Here is a 9916-nt window from a genome sequence, read left to right as displayed (position 1 = left end):
TTGTGCACAAATAACATGGAAGAGAAGTTTGTCCAAGCCTCATTGTTTGCAAAACCACACATTCATCTTACTTAAAATCCTACCTCCTTCAAAAGCTTTCTCTGAATGAATGAGCCCCCCACCACCCCAATCATATCACCCTTCAGTTAACTCTAGCAGTCCCTCCTATCTAGAATAGAATTGTGAGTCCCATGTGGGATCTGATTATCTTGAATCTACTCTAGTTCTTAATACAATGCTTGGAACATAATAAGCACTTAATTCAATAGTATTTATTGAGCGCTTACTATATGCAGAGCACTGTACTAAGCGCTTGGAATGTACAAATCAGCAACAGATACAGTCCCCGCCCTTTGACGGGATTACAGTCTAATGGGGGAGACAGGCAGACAAGAACAATGGCAATAAATAGAGTCAAGGGGAAGAACATCTCATAAAAACAATGGCAAATAAATAGAATCAGGGTGATGTACATCTCATTAAACAAAATAAATAGGGTGATGAAGATATATACAGTTGGGCGGATGCTTACAGTGCTGAGGGAAGAGGAAGGGGGGGGAGGAGAAGTGGGAAAGGGGGGAGAAGAGGGTTTAGCTGCGGAGAGGTGAAGGGGGGGGTAGAGGGAGCAGAGGGAAAAAAAGGGGCGAGCTCAGTGTGGGAAGGCCTCTTGGAGGAGGTGAGCTTTAAGTAGGGATTTGAAGAGGGGAAGAGAATTAGATTGTCGGAGGTGAGGAGGGAGGGCATTCCAGGACCACAGGAGGACGTGGCCCAGGGGTCGACAGCGAATACCACAATCATTATTATCATTGTTATGATTATATATGAACTTAATTTATCCCTTCCTTAGCAAACACATACACACACACACCTATATTCATATATACATATATAATAATGTTGGTATTTGTTAAGCACTTACTATGTGCAGAGCACTGTTCTAAGAGCTGGGGTAGATACAGGGTAATCAGGTTGTCCCACTTGAGGCTCACAATTAATCCCCATTTTACAGATGAGGAAACTGAGGCACAGAGAATTAAGTGACTTGCCCACAGTCACATAGCTGACAAGTGGCAGAGCCAGAATTTGAACCCATGACCTCTGACTCCCAAGCCCGGGCTCTTTCCACTAAGCCACGCTACTTCTCTGTATATGTGTATATATATCAACTCTATTTATTTTGACGGCGCTAGGTGTAATTAATGTTGTTTGCCTCCCCCATTTTAGTGTAAGTCCTCTGTGAGCAGAGTAAATATCACTAAATTATTCTGTACTTCCTAAGCATCTAGAAAACTGCATCTCAACAAGTGGGTGCTCAAAAAATACCACTACTACTATAAGCTCATTGTGGACAAGGAACGTGTCTACCAACTCTGTTATAGCATACTCTCCCATGCACTTAGTAAGGAGCTCTGCACACAGTAAATGCTCAATAAATACGATTAAGTGATTACTACTATTACATAGATTTAAAATGATATTTATTGAGCAACTACTATATTCTAAATATTGGGAGGGATACAAGATGTTTGGACACAATCTCTGTCCCACATGGGGCTTCAATGTGATAGCATCAAAAATGAAACACGGCAATGAATATGATGGTCAAGATGTGTCAAAAGGAGGAATCAATATCACGACTAGTTGAAATTCTCACATTGATTACTGACCAATCATCAAATGTCAAATCTCAAACACTCAATAGGTCAAAATTAATATTGTTTTAAATTATCATGATATTCACTAAACACTTGCCAAGGGCCTAAAGCTGCAATAGATACGAGATGATCCGACTGAACCCTGTCCTATTTGATATTCACAAAGAGTAGAGATTTTATCTTCATTGTAAAGATGAAGGAACTGGGGCCTAGTGATCTTATTTCTCACCAGTCATACAGTAGGTAACTGGAAGAAATGCAATTAGTACATGGGTATCCTAGCTTCCAACCTCATGTACCAAGAGACCACCTACCTCCCAGAAGAAAACTTCTAACTCCCTAGTTCTAGTCCTTGTCTTATGTCTTTGAGTCATTTCCAACCCATAGCGACACCACGGATGCATCTTTTCCAGAAAGTCCTGCTCTCCATCTGCAATCATTCTGGTAGTGTATCCATAGAGTTTTCTTGGTAAAAGATACAGAAGTGGTTTACCATTGCATTCTTCCACACAGTAAGCATGAGTCTCCAGTCTCGCCACTGTCCCATGCCACAGCTTCCCAGCATGGGTGAGTTTTGACTTTTAGCAGATTGCCTTCCTCTCGCTAGCCACTGCCCAAGCTAGGAATGGAATGGCTAGGCCTCTGCTTGACTCTGCCTCTCATAGCTGAGACTGGTAGAGTACTGGAAACTCTCCAGTGCTACACTGAGAGGGGAAGTTCTAGTCCTAACTCAAACTATATTCCTAACCCAATTCCAAGATCTATCTAACCGTGACTCCAATGCCAACAAAGAGATCACCTGCCCGCCGCCCCTCCCCCAGACTCACTACCACTATAGAGAAGCAGCGTGTCATAGTGGAAAGAGCATGGGCTTGGGAGTCAGAGGTCATGGATTCAAATCCCAACTCTGCTATTGATTAGCAGTGTGACTTTGGGCAAGTCACTTGACTTCTCTGTGCCTCAGTTTCCTCATCTGTAAAATGGGGATTAAGATTGTGAGCCCCATGTGGGACAACCTGATTACCTTGTATGTACCCCAGTGCTTAGAACGCTGCTCGGCACAGAGTAAGCACTTAACAAAAGTCATCATTATTATTATTACCTTGGAAGAAGGAAAGTAATGTATAATTCAATTTATAGAGCAATAATTTTATTGATGATTGAATTCAGATTCTAGATATCATCAATTTTAATCACCGAGTCTTCTTTTTTTGAATTTTGATTTAGAGAATTTAGAATACAGAGGTCTCCAGTTTTTCTTGGTTTTCTTAATAAAGCTGAGAGAATGAATACATATATACATTCATGTATATATATATATATATATAACCATACATAAATAATCCCACTCTGTCACTTGTCTGCTCAGTTATCTTAGGCAAGTCACTTAACTTCTCTGTGCTCTATTTACCTCATCTGTAAAATGGGGGTTAAGACGTGAGCCCAAGGTGGGATATGGACCATGTCCCACCTGATAAATTTAGTACAATGCCTGGCACATAGCAAGCATTTAACAAATACCATTAAAAACTTCTGTATACATACTAATGTACAAGTGCTCAGTAACTATTATTGGTTGATTGATCTTGTATTGTCAGTGAAATTATGTGAATATTCCTTCCAGTCGATCAATCACTAATCTTTATTGAACCCTGTACTAAGTGCTTGGGAGAAAACAACAAAATAGAGTTGGTAGATGTGATTTCTGCTAAAGGAAAACTTAGAGTCTACAGGGAGAGACTAAAATTAAAGTAGAAAAGGAATAGGGAAAACCCAATCCCTGTAGTTCCTTAGTGGAAAGAGCCCGGGCTTGGGAGTCAGAGGATGAGGGTTCTAATCCCGGCTCTGCCACTTGTCTGCTTTGTCACCTTGAGCAAGTCAGTTCACTTCTCTGGACCCTCAGTTACCTCATCTGTAAAATGGGGATTAGGACTGTAAACCCCACGTGGGACAACCTGATTACAGCACTTAGAACAGTGCTTGGCACATAGTAAGCACTTAAATACCATAATTATCATTATTGTTATTCCTTGGTCTCACCCAGGGCTTAATTTTGGCCCAGGCTTCGTGAAGCTCTGGAAAAACCTTATCAATCATTAGTATTGACTGAGCAACTACTGTGTGGAAAGCACTCTATTAAGTGTTGTGCTGCTGCTTGCCTGATCCCTGTCTCTCATACAAACTAGGCCTTAGACACACCGGCTCATCTTCCTGCAGAAACGCTCTGGGCATGTCACTCCCCTTCTTAAAAACCTCCAGTGGTTGCCTATCAACCTCCGCACGAAACAAAAACTTTTCACTCTAGGCTTCAAGGCTCTCCATCACCTTGCCCCCTCCTATCTCTCCTCCCTTCTCTCTTTCTACTGCCCACTCTGCACGCTCTGCTCCTCTGCCACCCACCTCCTCACCATCCCCCGTTCTCACCTATCCCGCTGTCGACCCCTGGGCCACGTCCTCCTGTGGTCCTGGAATGCCCTCCCTCTTCACCTCCGCCAAACTAATTCTCTTCCCCTCTTCAAAACCCTACTTAGAGCTCACCTCCTTCAAGACACCTTCCCAGACTGAGCTTCCCCTTTGCCCTCTGCTCCCCCTCTACCCCCCCTTCACCTCCCCTCAGCTAAGCCCTCTTTTCCCCCCTTTCCTTCTGCTCCTCCCCCCTCCCTTCCCCTCCCCTCAGCATTGTGCTCGTCCGCTCAACTGTATATATTTTCATTACCCTATTTATTTTGTTAATGAGATGTGCATCACCTTGATTCTATTTATTTCCTATTATTTTAGTGAGATGTTCATGTCATTGATGCTATTTATTGCTATTGTTTTTGTCTGTCTGTCTCCTCCAATTAGACTGTAAGCCCATCAAAGGGCAGGGACTGTCTCTGTTACCGATTTGTACATTCCAAGTGCTTAGTACAGTGCTCTGCACATAGTAAGCGCTCAATAAATACTATTGAATGAATGAATGAATGATGTTGTTCACAGGAAAACATGTTAGGTCTACCAAGTGTGGTATTGAAATTTTCTGATTACTACGATCAGAAAAGTCAACTTTAGTATTCTTTCAATCAGAGAAGAAGTTTGAGTATCCACAAGATGCATAGTAAAGGTTTTTCTTTTTTAACTTCTATACCAATATTAACTTCTGTATCAGTCAATCAATAGTATTTGCTTTGGTGGTTGCTATGGCCAGTTACTCTACTAAGCATTTGCGAGAGGGCACTGAAGTTGACAGACATGATTGCTACCCTCAAGGATGAAAAAACATTAAAATGATTTCTAGAAAAGGGGAATAAGTGGAATACTGATTTATTCCATTTTCTGTTTCAGTTTACTACTGAGGACCTTATAGGAAGATATGAACTCATTTATACACTATTTAACACTCATGTATATGTGACTGCTTAATTTATTTTGACCACTCCAATTGTAAATATTTTTATGTTTGTCTTCCACCAGTTAGAGTGAAAGCCCTCTGTGGGCAGAGAACGTGAAGCGACATGGAGTGCTTGAAAGAGCACAGTTCTGGGAGTCAGAGGACCAGAGTTCTAATCCCAACTCCCCTATTTGTCTTCTCTGTGACCTTGGGGAAGTCACTTAACTTCTCTGTGCTTTTGCTAACTTATTTGTAAAATGGAGATTAAGACTGTGAGCTCAATGTAGAATAGAGAATGTGTCCAACCCGATTTATCTTTTACCTACCCCAGTGCTTAGTACAGTGCCTGGCACATAGCGGATGCTCAATGGATGCTACTGCTATGTTACTCCTACTCCTACCACTTGATCATTTCTGATTCCACAAACCATGAATTCATTTAAGGTTATAGAGATTCTCTCTAAATTTAAAATCATTCCTAAGAAAGTCTTGCAGACCACCAAGTATCAAAAAGCCCAAAGATAGTAGCCAGTTACTAAAAGGCTTATAGAGATTCTCTCTAAATTTACAATCATTTCTAAGAAAGTTTTGCAGACCACCAAGTATCAGAGAGACCAAAGACAGTAGCCAGTTATTAAAAGGCTTATGTTAAAGTATCGATTTCCTTTTAGGTAGCCACATTTTGCTGAGCATGAAGTTGGAGGTGAACAAGGTAGCTAATAAATATTTTTTCTTTCCCTATGGAGTTCTTTAAAAGGTATGGCAAATCTTAGTTTGGAGTTTTCACTGGGTAAGGAATAACCAGAATACCCTCTTATGGCAATGCTATTTGTTAAGACTGTTTAGACTGTTAGCCCATCATTGGGCAGGGACTGTATCTGTTGCCAAAATGTACATTCCAAGAGCTTAGTACAGTGCTCTGCACATAGTAAGTGCTCAATAAATACTATTGAATGAATGAATGTTAAACGCTTACTATGTGTCATCTACTGTTCTAAGTGCCATGGTAGAGAATAGCTAACCAGGTTGGACACCTTCCCTGTCCCACATGGGGCTCACAGTCTTAATTCTCATTTCACAGATGAGGTAACTGAGGTGCAGAGAAATTAAGTGACTTGCCCAAAGTCTCACAGCAGACAAATGGTGGAGCCGGGATTAGAACCTAGGTCCCTCTGACTCGCAGGGCCGTGTTCTATCCACTAGGCCATGCTGCTTCCCTAACACTGCAGGGAGAAGATGGTGAAGCAATGACTCCTGAACGGGGCTGTGGAGAATAATCAATCAATCAATCAATCAATCGTATTCATTGAACACTTACTGTGGGCAGAGTCCTGCACTGAGTGCTTGGAAGAATACAATATAACAATATAACATAGTTGGCAGACACATTCCCTGCCTAGAAGTTCTCTATATCCTTAGGTGGGCTCAGGGTAGTGCAGAGTCCAATTCATGGGCTGAATTTCTGACATCCAACCTGACCTCACATGATCATCCTGCTGTTCATGGAAATTACAGGACCTTGACTGCCCAAAATAAAGATTGAAATTATACAAAAGAATACAAATGAAAACCAAAGAATTGTTAGTGTAGGACTGGTTTATAAAAAGGCTGTGACTATAAAGGCTATAAAGATAGCTGCCTTAGGACTCTGCCCAATTGTATAGGCTATGTAATCCCACTCCAAATTCTCCAGAGTAATGGAAGGAAAATAAGTTATTAGATGTCCTTGCTCTGTTTTTTCCTGCTAATGATCGAAAAAGAAATCTTGATGTGTATTAAATTTGTCCCTCCCTGTTGCTGGTCTCTCCCAACCAACACAGCTCTTAGCTGTTTAGCGGGCCAGTGTGTAGGAAGTAGATTAGGGGAAGAGGGGAAGAGTTAGGAAGCTCTATCCAAGTCCATTCTGAATCCTACTGGATTCAGCTCTGATCCAGTAGGATCTAAAGCTGGGCCTGGATCATTCAGTTGCATTTGCTATGCATAATGGGGTAGGTGCCAGAGTCAACTCAAATCTTAAATCCACTGGGAAGAGTTGGAGACTTTAACACTCATGCTAGGGTCTGTTCCTGTAGCAACATTGGTTTTCCTTCCAAAGAGCTAAATAGTGTAAAATAATAATAATAATAATGATAATTATGGCACTTAAGTGCTTACTATGTGCCAAGTACTTTTTTAAGTGCTGAAGTAGATTCAAGTTATTCTGACTGGACAGAGTCCCTGTCCCACATAGGTCTCATATTCCTAATCCCCATTTTTCAGTTGAGGTAACTGAGACCCAGAGAAGTGAAGCGACTTGCCCAAGTTCACACAGCGGACAAGTGTAGGAGCAGGAATTAGAACCTATGATCTTATAACTCCCAGGCTCGCGCTCCACCCCCTAGGCCACATTGCTTCTCCATTCCTGCTTTAAAACAGTCAACTCTGCTTGGAAAATGCTGTTTGAAAATCAGTGTGGCCTAATGAAAAGAGCACAGGGAGTCAGAAGGTTCTAATCTGGGCTCTGCCCCTCATCTGTTGTGTCACTTTGAGCAAGTCACTTATCTTCTCTGTGTCTCATTTCCTCATCTGTAAAATGGGGGTTGAATGCTCACCTCCGCCAAACTGATTCTCTTCCCCTCTTCAAAACCCTACTTAAAACTCACCTCCTCCAAGAGGCCTTCCCAGACTGAGCTCCTCTTCTCCCTCTACTCCCTCTACCACCCCCCCTTCACCTCTCTGCAGCTTAACCCTCTTTTCCCCCGATTTCCCTCTGCTCCTCCCCCTCTCCCATCCCCTCAGCACTGTACTCGTCCGCTCAACTGTATATATTTTCATCACCCTATTTATTTTGTTAATGAAATGTACATCACCTTGATTCTATTTAGTTGCCATTGTTTTTACGAGATGTTCTTCCCCTTGACTCTATTTATTGCCATTGTTCTTGTCTGTCTCCACCGATTAGACCGTAAGCCCGTCAAACGGCAGGGACCGTCTCTATCTGTTGCCTACTTGTTCATTCCAAGCGCTTAGTACAGTGTTCTGCACATAGTAAGCGCTCAATAAATATCATTGAATGAATGAATGAATATTCTTCTTCTTACTCACAGTGAGCCCCATGTGCGACAGGGACTTTGTCACATCCAGTTATCTTGTATCCACTCCAGCTCTTAGTATAGTGCTTGGCACACAGGAAGCATTTAATACATACTATCATTATCATTATTAGTAGTAGTAGGAATACTACTACTACTAATAATAATAATCCTTAGAAGCTTTCAGCCATTCTCTGATTGATTGGGTTTAGGAAGGTTGAATAGCATGGAAGCTTGCCTAGTGACTGGTCTCTGACTAATCCCTACTTCCCACTTAGCCCACCAGCAATTTTTCTTTTCTTTTGCTCCAACCTAAATCCCATCAATTTTCCTGCCCCTCTCAACACCTGATCTGGTATAATCAATTAAATACACACTGGCCATATTATTATAGTGAAAAACATACTGAAATTCTTACACAGTGGAAAAAGCTTGGGCTTGGAAGTCAGGGGAAATGGGTTTTCATCCTGACTCTGCCACTTGTCTGCTGGGTGACCTTGGGTAAGTCACTTAACCGCTCTGTGCCTCAGTTCTCCTATCTGTAAAATGGGGATGAAATACCCATTCTTCCACCTGAGCCAATAATAGGGCAGGATCTGTGTCTGAAATGATTATCCTGTATCTATCCCTTTTCCACTCTGAGAGTCGCAATTGAAGAGCTTCCAGTACTCTACCAGCCTCGACTATGGGAGAGAGAGTCAAGCAGAGGCCTGTCCATTCCAGCTTGGGCAGTGGTTAGCGAGCAGAAGGTCATCTGCAACAAGTCAAAACTCACCCATGCTGGGCAGCAGCAGCATGGGAGAGAGTTCGAGGGCGGAGACTTGAGTTAATAATAATAATGTTGGTATTTGTTAAGCGCTTACTATGTGCAGAGCACTGTTCTAAGCGCTGGGGTAGATACAGGGTAATCAGGTCGTCCCACGTGAGGCTCACAGTTAATCCTCATTTTACAGATGAGGTAACTGAGGCACAGAGAAGTTAAGTGACTTGCCCACAGTCACACAGCTGACAAGTGGCAGAGCCGGGAGTCGAACCTATGACCTCTGACGCCGAAGCCCAGGCTCTTTCCACTGAGCCACGCTGAGTTGACTACGCGGAAGGCGGCAATGGTAAACCACTTGGTATTTTTACCAAGAAAACTCTATGGATCCACTACCAGATTGACTGCAGATGGAGATGGGGAGTTCTAGGAGAGATGTGTCCATGGTGTCACTATGAGTTGGAGGTGACGGCATAAGACAAGATCCTAGTGCTTAGTATAGTGCTTGGTACATAGGAAGCGCCTTACAAATACAACAGTTATTATTATTATTACCATTTTGGATGAACTCATGACATTCTCTTCTGATCTTCATTCATGTCTTCCTTTCTGGTTCATGTCTCTGAAGGAGTCTGCACCCGTGTGTGGCCACTGGTGATTCCGGGTTGTACAAGATTCAAGGACAGCGAGAGGATTTCCTGGATGGCCCACTATGGCCTAGCCACATTGTATGTGGAAAACTGACCCACGGTTGGAGTTCATAAAGAGAATTCACACTGAGTGGAGTAGAGATGGGTATGTTCAGAAAGTTTTGATACTGATGTCCATTTGCCTTATATAGACAGACATTACAAGAGCATCTATATCCCCCTATGGAGACTGTGAGCTCGTTATGGGCAGAGAATGTATTGTATTGTACTCTCTAGAATTCTAGAAGAAAACTCTCGTTTGCCTATGAAAATTAAATAGCTTTGGGGGATAGCAGATTACCTACAAAGTATTTTGTAGGTTTGCGTGCTCTTTTCAAATTCAGTTCTACTGTAGTGCTTGGCAAATTCAA

The 9916-nt window shown here is 42.3% G+C and overlaps 1 non-coding gene across 1 annotated transcript; it reads right to left on the bottom strand.

Annotated features, from left to right (window-relative positions):
- Positions 1 to 2232: 2232 nt before the first annotated feature.
- LOC114816413 lies at positions 2233 to 2369 on the bottom strand. The gene has a single exon (XR_003764186.1). It is a non-coding gene; the product is annotated as a small nucleolar RNA SNORA7 (small nucleolar RNA).
- Positions 2370 to 9916: the final 7547 nt, after the last annotated feature.

This window comes from Ornithorhynchus anatinus, chromosome 1 (genome assembly GCF_004115215.2).
Source record: "Ornithorhynchus anatinus isolate Pmale09 chromosome 1, mOrnAna1.pri.v4, whole genome shotgun sequence".
Taxonomy (NCBI): Eukaryota; Metazoa; Chordata; class Mammalia; order Monotremata; family Ornithorhynchidae; genus Ornithorhynchus; species Ornithorhynchus anatinus.
This window is presented reverse-complemented; position numbering and strand designations above follow the sequence as displayed.